Source organism: Bombina bombina, chromosome 12 (genome assembly GCF_027579735.1).
Source record: "Bombina bombina isolate aBomBom1 chromosome 12, aBomBom1.pri, whole genome shotgun sequence".
NCBI classification, from domain to species: domain Eukaryota; kingdom Metazoa; phylum Chordata; class Amphibia; order Anura; family Bombinatoridae; genus Bombina; species Bombina bombina.
Genome location: NC_069510.1, coordinates 32,439,917 through 32,453,089, shown reverse-complemented (window position 1 = coordinate 32,453,089; position 13,173 = coordinate 32,439,917). Strand labels below are relative to the sequence as shown.

At 43.7% G+C, this 13,173-nt stretch overlaps 1 protein-coding gene across 2 annotated transcripts in view; it reads right to left on the bottom strand.

Annotated features, from left to right (window-relative positions):
• The window catches only part of CAMSAP1 (calmodulin regulated spectrin associated protein 1), a 139,479-nt gene that overhangs the window by 69,037 nt on the left and 57,269 nt on the right, over window positions 1–13,173 (bottom strand). The window lies entirely within an intron of this gene.

The window sequence follows — 13,173 nt, the reverse complement described above, 5'->3', positions numbered from 1 at the left end:
AAAAATTGTTTGCTATAACTGAATTAGTTCATTGTTATTCAACTGTGTTTTTTAAAAAGCGCTGCAGCGTTTTTTATATTGCTTGTAAACTTATTGAAAGTAATTTCCAAGCTTGCTAGCTTCATTGCTAGTCTGTTTAAACATGTCTGATACAGAGGAATCTGCTTGTTCATTATGTTTAAAAGCCGATGTGGAGCCCAATAGAAATATGTGTACCAATTGTATTGATGTTACTTTAAATAAAAGTCAGTCTTTACCGGTAAAGAAATTATCACCAGACAACGAGGGGGAAGTTATGCCGTCTAACTCTCCTCACGTGTCAGTACCTTCGACTCCCGCTCAGGGGGTGCGTGAGATTGTGGCGCCAGGTTCATCAAGGCCCTTACAAATCACTTTACATGATATGGCTAATGTTATGAAAGAAGTATTATCTAATATGCCCGAGTTAAGAGGCAAGCGCGATAGCTCTGGGTTAAGGACAGAGCGCGCCGATGACACGAGAGCCATGTCTGATACTGCGTCACAATTTGCAGAACATGAGGACGGAGAGCTTCATTCTGTGGGTGACGGTTCTGATTCGGGGAGACCGGATTCAGAAATTTCAAATTTAAGCTTGAGAACCTCCGCGTGTTGCTAGGGGAGGTGTTAGCGGCTCTGAATTATTGTGACACGGTGGCAATCCCAGAGAAATTATGTAGGCTGGATAGATACTATGCGGTACCGGTGTGTACTGACGTTTTTCCTATACCGAAAAGGCTTACAGAGATTATTAGCAAGGAGTGGGATAGACCTGGTGTGCCCTTTTCCCCTCCTCCGATATTTAGAAAAATGTTCCCTATAGACGCCGCCACACGAGACTTATGGCAGACGGTCCCTAAGGTGGAGGGAGCAGTTTCTACTTTAGCCAAGCGTACCACTATCCCGGTGGAGGATAGTTGTGCTTTCTCAGATCCAATGGATAAAAAATTAGAGGGTTACCTTAAGAAAATGTTTGTTCAACAAGGTTTCATATTACAGCCCCTTGCATGCATTTGCGCCTGTCACTGCTGCAGCGGCATTCTGGTTTGAGTCTCTGGAAGAGGCGATTCGCACAGCACCATTGGATGAGACTTTGAGAAGGCTTAGAACGCTTAAGCTAGCTAATGTGTTTGTTTCGGATGCCGTAGTGCATTTAACCAAACTTACGGCTAAGAATTCCGGATTCGCCATCCAGGCGGGCAGAGCGCTATGGCTTAAATCCTGGTCAGCAGATGTGACTTCTAAATCTAAACTTCTTAATATTCCTTTCAAAGGGCAGACCTTATTCGGGCCCGGCTTGAAGGAAATTATTGCTGACATTACTGGAGGTAAGGGCCACACCCTTCCTCAGGACAGGGCCAAATCAAAGGCCAAACAGTCTAATTTTCGTGCCTTTCGTAATTTCAAGGCAGGAGCAGAACTAACTTCCTCCGCTCCAAAACAGGAAGGAACTACTGCTCGTTACAGACAGGGTTGGAAAGGCAACCAGTCATGGAACAAGGGCAAGCATGAAGACAGGGCCCCCTTTCCGGAGACGGATCTAGTGGGGGGCAGACTTTCTCTCTTCGCCCAGGCTTGGGCAAGAGATGTCCAGGATCCCTGGACGTTGGAGATCATATCTCAGGGATACCTTCTGGACTTCAAAACTTTTCCTCCACAAGGGAGGTTTCATCTGTCAAGGTTATCAACAAACCTAGTAAAGAAAGAGGCATTTCTACAATGTGTACAACACCTCTTAGTGATGGGAGTGATCCACCCAGTTCCGCGAACGGAACAAGGGCAAGGTTTTTACTCAAATCTGTTTGTGGTTCCCAAAAAAGAGGGAACCTTCAGGCCAATCTTAGACCTAAAGATCTTAAACAAATTCCTAAGGGTTCCATCGTTCAAGATGGAAACCATTCGAACCATCCTACCCATGATCAAAGAGGGTCAGTATATGACCACAGTGGACTTAAAGGATGCCTACCTTCACATACCGATTCACAAAGATCATTATCGGTACCTAAGGTTTGCCTTTCTAGACAGGCATTACCAGTTTGTAGCTCTTCCCTTCGGGTTAGCTACGGCTCCGAGAATTTTTACAAAGGTTCTGGGCTCGCTTCTGGCGGTACTAAGACCGCGAGGCATAGCGGTGGCTCCGTACCTAGACGATATTCTGATACAAGCGTCAAGTTTTCAAAATGCAAAGTCTCATACAGAGATAGTTCTAGCATTTCTGAGGTCGCATGGGTGGAAAGTGAACATGGAAAAGAGTTCTCTGTTTCCACTCACAAGGGTTCCCTTCCTAGGGACTCTTATAGATTCTGTAGAGATGAAGATTTACCTGACGGAGTCGAGGTTATCAAAAATTCTAAATGCTTGCCGTGTTCTTCATTCCATTCCAAGCCCATCAGTAGCTCAGTGCATGGAAGTAATCGGCTTAATGGTCGCGGCAATGGACAGTGCCATTTGCGCGCCTGCATCTCAGACCGCTGCAATTATGCATGCTAAGTCAGTGGAATGGGGATTACTCAGATCTGTCCCCTTTACTGAATCTGGACCAGGAGACCAGAGATTCTCTTCTCTGGTGGTTGTCTCGGGTTCATCTGTCCAAAGGAATGACCTTTCGCAGACCAGATTGGATGATTGTAACAACAGATGCCAGCCTACTAGGCTGGGGCGCAGTCTGGAACTCCCTAAAGGCTCAGGGGTCGTGGACTCAGGAGGAGAAACTCCTTCCAATAAACATTCTGGAATTAAGAGCAATATTCAATGCTCTTCTAGCTTGGCCTCAGTTAGCAACACTGAGGTTCATCAGGTTTCAGTCGGACAACATCACGACTGTAGCTTACATCAATCATCAAGGAGGAACCAGGAGTTCCCTAGCGATGTTAGAAGTCTCAAAGATAATTCGCTGGGCAGAGTCTCACTCTTGCCACCTGTCAGCGATCTACATCCCAGGCGTGGAGAACTGGGAGGCGGACTTTCTAAGTCGCCAGACCTTTCATCCGGGGGAGTGGAAACTTCATCCGGAGATATTTGCTCAATTGATTCTTCGTTAGGGCGAACCGGAACTGGATCTCATGGCATCTCGCCAGAACGCCAAGCTTCCGTGCTACGGATCCAGGTCCAGGGACCCGGGAGCGGTGCTGATAGATACACTAGCAGCCCCGTGGGTTTTCAACATGGCTTATGTGTTTCCACTGTTTCCGTTACTGCCTCGACTGATTGCCAAGATCAAACAGGAGAGAGCATCGGTGATTCTGATAGCGCCTGCGTGGCCACGCAGGACCTGGTATGCAGACCTAGTGGACATGTCGTCCTGTCCACCATGGTCTCTGCCTCTGAGGCAGGACCTTCTAATTCAGGGTCCTTTCAACCATCCAAACCTAATTTCGCTGAGGCTAACTGCATGGAGATTGAACGCTTTATTCTATCGAAGCGTGGTTTCTCGGAGTCGGTTATTGATACATTAATACAGGCTCGGAAACCTGTGACCAGAAAAATTTACCATAAGATATGGCGTAAATATTTATATTGGTGTGAATCCAAGAGTTACTCATGGAGTAAGGTTAGGATTCCTAGGATATTGTCTTTTCTACAAGAGGGTTTAGAAAAGGGTTTATCCGCTAGTTCACTAAAGGGACAGATTTCTGCTCTGTCTATTCTTTTACACAAGCGTCTGGCAGAGAATCCAGACGTCCAGGCTTTTTGTCAGGCTTTGACTAGGATTAAGCCTGTGTTTAAGACTGTTGCTCCTCCGTGGAGCTTAAACTTGGTTCTTCAAGTTCTTCAGGGTGTTCCGTTTGAACCCCTTCATTCCATTGATATTAAACTTTTATCTTGGAAAGTTCTGTTTTTGATGGCTATTTCCTCGGCTCGAAGAGTTTCTGAGTTATCTGCCTTACATTGTGATTCTCCTTATCTGATCTTTCATTCAGACAAGGTAGTCCTGCGTACTAAACCTGGGTTTTTACCTAAGGTTGTTTCTAACAGGAATATCAATCAAGAGATTGTTGTTCCATCATTATGTCCTAATCCTTCTTCAAAGAAGGAACGTCTTTTGCATAATCTAGACGTGGTCCGTGCCCTGAAGTTCTACTTACAGGCAACTAAAGATTTTCGGCAAACTTCTTCTCCGTTTGTCGTTTACTCTGGACAGAGGAGAGGTCAAAAGGCTTCGGCTACCTCTCTCTCTTTTTGGCTTCGTAGCATAATACGTTTAGCCTATGAGACTGCTGGACAGCAGCCTCCTGAAAGAATTACAGCTCATTCCACTAGAGCTGTGGCTTCCACCTGGGCCTTTAAGAATGAGGCCTCTGTTGAACAGATTTGCAAGGCTGCAACTTGGTCTTCACTTCATACTTTTTCCAAATTTTACAAATTTGACACTTTTGCTTCTTCGGAGGCTGTTTTTGGGAGAAAGGTTCTTCAGGCAGTGGTTCCTTCTGTTTAATGTTCCTGCCTTGTCCCTCCCATCATCCGTGTACTTTAGCTTTGGTATTGGTATCCCATAAGTAATGGATGACCCATGGACTGAACACACTTAACAAGAGAAAACATAATTTATGCTTACCTGATAAATTTATTTCTTTTGTAGTGTGTTCAGTCCACGGCCCGCCCTGTCTTTTTTAAGGCAGGTTCGAAATTTTAAATTATAACTCCAGTCACCACTGCACCCTATAGTTTCTCCTTTCTCGTCTTGTTTCGGTCGAATGACTGGATATGACATGTGAGGGGAGGAGCTATATAGCAGCTCTGCTTGGGTGATCCTCTTGCAACTTCCTGTTGGGGAGGAGAATATATCCCATAAGTAATGGATGACCCGTGGACTGAACACACTACAAGAGAAATAAATTTATCAGGTAAGCATAAATTATGTTTTTTACTTCTGTGATTACCTTGTATCTAAGCCTCTACAAACTGCCCCCTTATTTCAGTTCTTTTGACAGACTTGCATTTTTAGCCAATCAGTGCTGACTCCTAGGAGCTTCACGTGCCTAAGCTCAATGTTATCTATGTGAAACACCTGAACTAACGCCCTCTAGTGATGAAAAACTGTCAAAATGTTTTCAGATTAGAGGCGGCCATTAAGGACTAAGAAATTAGCATATGAGCCTCCTAGGTTTAGCAATTGGCAATACAAGTAAATTGGAAAGTTGTTTACATGCCCTATTTAAATCATGAAAAAATTTTTTTACTTGACTGTACCTTTAAATTTTAATAAAAATGCAAAGACAAAAAAAGTTACTGTCACTTTAAATTTTAAAACGTAACCTTTTTATATTCTGCAGTAAGTAACTAAATAGGGTTATGCAAGTACTATTAACAACCTGTACACCCCAGCTTAGCTTTGCTGAGGTGCCTACCTGCCCTGCTGAATACGGAAAGAAACTCTCTAGTAAAAGATCCGGAACTCGCAAAACAGCAAACAACAGCGTCTGGTCCTAAAAGCGCAGTTTTAAAACTTTTGCGCTTTCCAGGGAGATTGTTATCCGGTCACAGTGAATGCAGGGAAAAATGGCGCGCAACAGTAAACCGCTGCCTCAGTTAGCCCCGCCCATCGTGGGCGTATAAAAAAAAGTTACCTCCCGGTCGGCATAATATAAAGTCAAGCCGCCGGAAGAAGTGAAACCACATAACATGAGCCTTTTTTCTAACATTACTCAGCCCCAGTGCCTGCCATAACATGTTCCCCTTAACATATAGGAGAAAAACTGTGTGTCCCATAGTGAATAAAGTACCCACTTTTTCCTGTTGTACCCAGAAAAAACAGAATTTATGTTTACCGAATAAATTTCTTTCTCCAACGGTGTGTCCGGTCCACGGCTTCATCCTTACTTGTGGGATATTCTCTTCCCCTACAGGAAATGGCAAAGAGAGCACCCAGCAAGAGCTGTCCATATAGCCCCCCCTCTGGCTCCGCCCCCCCAGTCATTCAATCGACGGTTAGGAGAAAAAGGAGAAACCATAGGGTGCCGTGGTGACTGTAGTGTATAAAGAAAGAAATTCATCAAACCTGATTAACAACCAGGGCGGGCCGTGGACCGGACACACCGTAGGAGAAAGAAATTTATCAGGTAAACATAAATTCTGTTTTCTCCAACATTGGTGTGTCCGGTCCACGGCTTCATCCTTACTTGTGGGAACCAATACCAAAGCTTTAGGACACGGATGAAGGGAGGGAGCAAACCAGGTTACCTAAACGGAAGGCACCACGGCTTGCAAAACCTTTCTCCCAAAAATAGCCTCCGAAGAAGCATAAGTATCGAATTTGTAAAATTTGGCAAAAGTATGCAGAGAAGACCAAGTCGCTGCCTTACAGATCTGATCAACAGAAGCCTCGTTCTTGAAAGCCCATGTGGAAGCCACAGCTCTAGTAGAATGAGCTGTAATTCGTTCAGGAGGCTGCCGTCCGGCAGTCTCGTAAGCCAATCGGATGATGCTTTTCAGCCAAAAAGAAAGAGAGGTAGCAGTAGCTTTCTGTCCTCTCCTCTTATCAGAATACACAACAAACAAGGATGATGTCTGTCTGAAATCCTTTGTTGCCTCTAAATAGAACTTTAAAGCACAGACCACATCTAGATTGTGTAACAAGCGCTCCTTCTTTGAAACTGGATTCGGACACAGAGAAGGAACAACAATTTCCTGGTTAATATTCCTGTTGGAAACGACCTTTGGAAGAAAACCAGGCTTGGTACGTAAAACAACCTTATCTGTATGGAATACCAGATAGGGAGAAGTACACTGCAAAGCAGATAATTCAGAAACTCTTCTAGCAGAAGAAATAGCAACCAAAAACTGAACTTTCCAAGATAGTAACTTAATATCTATGGAATGCATTGGTTCAAACGGAACCCCCTGAAGAACTGAAAGAACTAAATTTAGACTCCAAGGAGGAGTCATGGGTCTGTAAACAGGCTTGATTCTAACTAACGCCTGTACAAACGCCTGTACATCTGGCACTGCTGCCAGACGTTTGTGTAACAAAACAGACAAAGCAGATATCTGTCCTTTTAAGGAACTAGCTGACAAACCTTTATCCAGACCTTCTTGGAGAAAGCAAAGTATCCTAGGGATTTTAATTCTACTCCAAGGGAATCCCTTGGATTCACACCAAAGAATATATTTTTGGATGTTCGAACAGACCTTGTACTAGAAGATCCTGCCTCAAAGGTAGCTTCCATGGTGGAGCCGATGACATATTCACCAGGTCTGCATACCAAGTCCTGCGTGGCCACGCAGGGGCTATTAGAATCACCGAGGCCTGCTCCTGTTTGATCCTGGCTACAAGCCTGGGAAGGAGAGGGAACGGTGGAAACACATAAGCTAGGTTGAACGACCAAGGCGCCACTAATGCATCCACCAGTGTCGCTTTGGAGTCCCTGGATCGGGATCCGTATCGAGGAACCTTGGCGTTCTGTCGAGACGCCATCAGATCCATATCTGGAATGCCCCATAGTTGAGTTAACTGGGCAAAAACCTCCGGGTGGAGTTCCCACTCCCCCGGATGAAAAGTCTGGCGACTCAAATAATCCACCTCCCAGTTGTCCACTCCTGGGATGTGAATTGCGGATAGGTGGCAGGAGTGATCCTCCGCCCATTTGATGATCTTGGATACCTCTCTCATCGCTAAGGAACTCTTTGTTCCCCCCATGATGATTGATGTACGCTACAGTCATGTTGTCCGACTGGAACCTTATGAATTTGGCCTTTGCTAGGTGAGGCCACGCCAGGAGCGCATTGAATATCGCTCTCAGTTCTAAAATGTTTATCGGAAGAGACTCTTCTTGAGACCATAGACCTTGAGCTTTCAGAGATTCCCAGACCGCACCCCAGCCTAAGAGACTGGCGTCGGTCGTGACAATGACCCACTCTGGTCTGCGGAAACTCATTCCCTGAGACAGGTGATCGTGAGACAACCCCCAGCGGAGAGAATCCCTGGTTACCTGGTCTACTTGAATCTGGGGAGACAAGTCTGCATAGTCCCCATTCCACTGATTGAGCATGCACAGTTGTAATGGTCTTAGATGAATTCGAGCAAAAGGAACTATGTCCATTGCTGCAACCATCAATCCTACTACTTCCATGCACTGAGCTATGGAAGGCTGCAGAATAGAGTGAAGAACTTGACAAGCGTTTAGAAGCTTTAACTTTCTGACCTCTGTCAGGAAGATCTTCATTTCTAAAGAATCTATTATTGTTCCCAAAAAGGGAACTCTTATTGACGGGGACAGAGAACTCTTTTCTACGTTCACCTTCCACCCGTGAGATCTGAGAAAGGCTAGAACAATGTCTGTATGAGCCTTTGCTTTGGAAAGAGACGACGCTTGGATTAGAATGTCGTCTAGATAAGGTGCTACAGCAAAGCCCCTCGTCTTAGAACCGCTAGAAGGGACCCTAGCACCTTTGGGAAAATTCTGGGAGCAGTGGCTAAACCGAACGGAAGAGCCACGAACTGGTAATGTTTGTCCATAAAGGCGAACCTCAGGAACTGATGATGATCTTTGTGGATAGGAATATGCAGGTACGCATCCTTTAAGTCCACAGTAGTCATATATTGACCCTCCTGGATCGTTGGTAAAATTGTCCGAATGGTTTCCATTTTGAATGATGGAACTCTGAGGAATTTGTTTAGGATTTTTAGATCCAGAATTGGTCTGAAAGTTCCCTCTTTTTTGGCAACTACAAACAGATTCGAGTAAAAACCCAGACCTTGTTCCGCTGTTGGAACTGGGTTTATCACTCCCATTTTTAATAGGTCTCCTACGCAATGTAAGAATGCCTGTCTCTTTATCTGGTCTGAAGATAAGCGAGACATGTGGAACCTTCCCCTTGGAGGAAGTTCCTTGAATTCTAGAAGATACCCCTGAGAGACTATTTCTAGTGCCCAGGGATCCGGAACGTCTCTTGCCCAAGCCTGAGCAAAGAGAGAAAGTCTGCCCCCTACTAGATCCGGTCCTGGATCGGGGGCTACCCCTTCATGCTGTCTTGGTAGCAGCAGCAGGCTTCTTGGCCTGTTTACCCTTGTTCCAGCCTTGCAATGGTTTCCATGCTGGTTTAGGCTGGGAAGAGTTGCCTTCTTGTCTGGAGGCCGCAGAGTTAGGATTCGGTCCGTTCCTGAAATTGCGAAACGAACGAAAATTAGCTTTGTTCTTAGCCTTGAAAGGCCTATCCTGTGGGAGGGCATGTCCCTTTCCACCAGTAACATCTGAAATAATCTCTTTCAATTACGGCCCGAAAAGGGTCTTACCCTTGAAAGGAATATTAAGCAATTTATTCTTGGACGACACATCTGCCGAAAAGGATTTTAGCCAAAGCGCTCTGCGCGCCACAATTGCAAAACCTGAATTTTTCGCCGCTAACTTAGCCAATTGGAAAGCGGCATCCAAAATAAAGGAATTAGCCAACTTTAGTGCGTGAATTCTGTCCATGACTTCCTCATATGGAGTCTCCTTATGGAGCGAATTTTCTAGTTCCTCGAACCAAAAATACGCTGCCGTGGTGACAGGAATAATGCACGAGATTTGTTGAAGAAGGAAACCTTGTTGAACAAATATCTTTTTTAGCAATCCTTCCAATTTTTTATCCATAGGATCTTTAAAAGCGCAACTGTCCTCAATAGGAATAGTTGTGCGCTTAGCTAACGTTGACACTGCCCCCTCAACCTTAGGAACCGTTTGCCATGCGTCCCTTCTGGGGTCAACAATGGGGAACATTTTCTTGAATATAGGAGGTGGAACAAAAGGTATACCTGGCTTTTCCCACTCCTTAGTCACTATGTCCGCCACCTGCTTGGGTATCGGAAAGGCATCAGCGTGCACTGGGACCTCTAAGAATTTGTCCATCTTGCACAATTTCTCTGGAATTACCAAAGAATCACAGTCATCGAGAGTAGTTAGGACCTCCTTAAGCAGGGCGCGGAGATGTTCTAACTTAAATTTAAATGTTACGACATCAGTGTCTGCCTGCTGAGAAACGTTTCCTGAATCAGAAATTTCCCCCTCAGACAGACCCTCCCTCACTGCCAATTCAGATTGATGCGAGGGTATAACTGATAAATTGTCCTCAGCGCCAACCTGCTCATCTTCTGTATTTAAAATTGAGCTATCACGCTTTCTAGGGTAGGATGGCAGTTTGGATAACAGATTTGCTATAGAATTATCCATTGCTGCTGTTAATTGTTGCATAGTAACAAGCATTGGCGCGCTAGATGTACTAGGTATCGCCTGCGCGGGCAAAACTGGTGTTGACACAGAAGGAGAGGATGAAGAACTATCCCCACTACCTTCATTAGAAGAATCATCTTGGGCAATCTTATTTAATGTGGCAGTACTGTCCATACTTTGTTTGGACGCTATGACACAATTTGCGCATAGATTAACAGGGGGAACCACCTTGGCTTTCATACACACAGAACATAAGTCATCTGAGGGTATAGACATGTTAGACAGACTTTGGCAGGCTAATAATGCAATAAAAGCGTTTTTAAAGAAAAGAGTTACTGTCCCTTTAAATAATAAACAGGCACACTTTATTTCTGATATTGTGAAAAACAATGAAGGCAATGTCCGATTTTTACAAAATTTTTACCCCAGAGTCCTAATGCCTTGAAAGTATTGCACACCAAGTTTCAAGACTTTAACCCTTAAAATGAGCAAACCGGAGCTATTTGTTCAATTTAACAATTTTAGTACACTACAATCACAGCCACAGCCTTGCTGCGGCTCTTTACCTTCCCTGAGAGTTATTCAGCACTGAAATAAACCTTCCTGAGTCCGTTTTTTGTAGCCACAGGACCCCTCACATGAAGCTGCATGCACTGCCATGGAAGTAAACTGCGCAATTGAGCCACGAAAACGGGGGCTCCTTCCTCTGCATACCAGAGTGAAGGGGCCTTTCTGACTGAAATAGTAGTCTAAATGCCAGGCGAATAAAAACGTTCCCAAAAGTGCTTTTACTTCCACAACAACACTCTAAAACATGAAATAAATCAATCGATTTAGCCCACAATAGTGTCAACCAGTATAGAGCCCAATAATAAGCCTTAATCTGTTATGAGTCTAAGAAAATGGCTTACTTACCCCTTAAGGGAAAACTGACAGTCTTCTAGCATTAACATGTCTTGTTAGAAATATGACTGATCATACCTGTAGCAGATAAGCCTGCAAACTGTTCCCCCCAACTGAAGTTCTCTGGTTTCAACAGTCCTGCGTGGGAACAGCAACATATTTTAGTTACTACTGCTAAAATCATACTCCTCTTTAACAGAAATCTTCTTCATTTTCTGTTGTAGAGTAAATAGTACAAACCGGCACTATTTTAAAATAAAACTCTTGATAGAAGAAATAAAAAAAACTACAACTAACACCACATACTCTTTACCATCCCCGTGGAGATGCTACTTGTTCAGAGCGGCAAAGAGAATGACTGGGGGGCGGAGCCAGAGGGGGGGCTATATGGACAGCTCTTGCTGGGTGCTCTCTTTGCCATTTCCTGTAGGGGAAGAGAATATCCCACAAGTAAGGATGAAGCCGTGGACCGGACACACCAATGTTGGAGAAATAAAGTCAGCACTTACCTCAAAAATCTGCCAGGCAGCATGGCAGCTCACTAGGTTTGAGAGGTCTTCTCCCTCACATGGACCTGTGAAAAAAGGAGATAAAGACTGAGTAATCTTACTCAGGCTTTCAGTATTAGGGCAGCATTAACTATATGGGAGGCGCAGTGAGAATTATGTCCCACAAGTTCCCATTGCTCTAAAGCCACCACTGCTCTACTGAAGAGACTGATATGGACTACGGCTACACCCTAGAACAAAGCAGCACAATCTTGCACTACTTAAATAAAATCTTGCTTTAAAAATCTTTTCTAACACCTAACTTTACCACTTCCTTGCTCTAACGTAGGCAGAGAGAATGACTGGGGTGGGAGGGAAGGGAGGTGATATTTAACAGCTTTGCTGTGGTGCTCTTTGCCGCCTCCTGCTGGGCAGGAGTGATATTCCCAACAGTAATTAATGATGATCCATGGACTCATCGTGTCATTAGAAAAAAAGGAATATATTTTCTCTCACAATTTCCTCAGCTTACCAGAGTAAGTGCTGTGTAAAAAGTCCTTTAAGTTACTGCCCAGTTGAAGATAAAAAAAAAAAAAAAAAAATGAAGCGCAGACAATCAGCATCAGCAGTGCCTGTAATCTCATGAGATTTCATAGTAAACCTCTTTAAACTAAATAGGAAAATAACATGTGCATGAGGCACGCTCCCATGCAAGTCCCAGGACAGACATACAGATTTGCTGCTTAAAGTCCTTTACAATGGGGTGTGAATACTTAGAACATTTTGAAGTAAAATATCTTTCTTTTTTACATTGAGATGATCAGGTGATATTTTCTAGTCAGCTTTTTACAGCTATGCTGCATCCCTTTAAAGTGTTAAAACATTTGGGTATCATGGCCCTTTAATTCTCTTGGAATTCTTTGCTTAAAAAGGATGCTGAGGTAGGCTCAGGAGCAGCAAGGCACTACTGGGAACCAACTGCTGATTGGTAGCTATACACATTTGCCACGTCATTGGCTCCCTAAATTTGTTCAGGTAGTTCCTAGTAGTTAATTACTGCTTAGGAGCGGAATTTAACCATGCATTTAACAACTTTGCAGGGTTTAAAAAACACATAGAGCAATTCATCACAGCACTATACGCCCCTTTAAATTTTTGCTGTATATTATTATTAAAATAATCAACACATTTTCTGTGATTACGTAACGGATAGTCTTGGTTTTGGTACAGGTCTAAGAATCATAATAAAAAAGCACATCTGCCTCCACATCATTCTCTCAAGCACTAAGTTTCATATAATTATTTTAACATAACCCCTGACCTTTGACAGGAAGGTCAAGCAACAGCACATGAACCAATCAGGTTTCCAGAGATCCAAGATTAGGTAATAAAGCATAGATAAGGTGCCCATCTCTTTATTCTAATAACAGGCATAAGAAAGTTTCCTAAAGTGGGACGTTAAACAGTAAATACGTGCTACACATAATGATGCTTACAAAGAAAAGCCTTCGAGTAATATGTAGATGTTTTTTACCATTATATTAGTTTATATATTGATGATATAAGTGTAAAAGTTTAGTTTCTATAAAGTACTCTAGATTTTATAAAGTAATGGG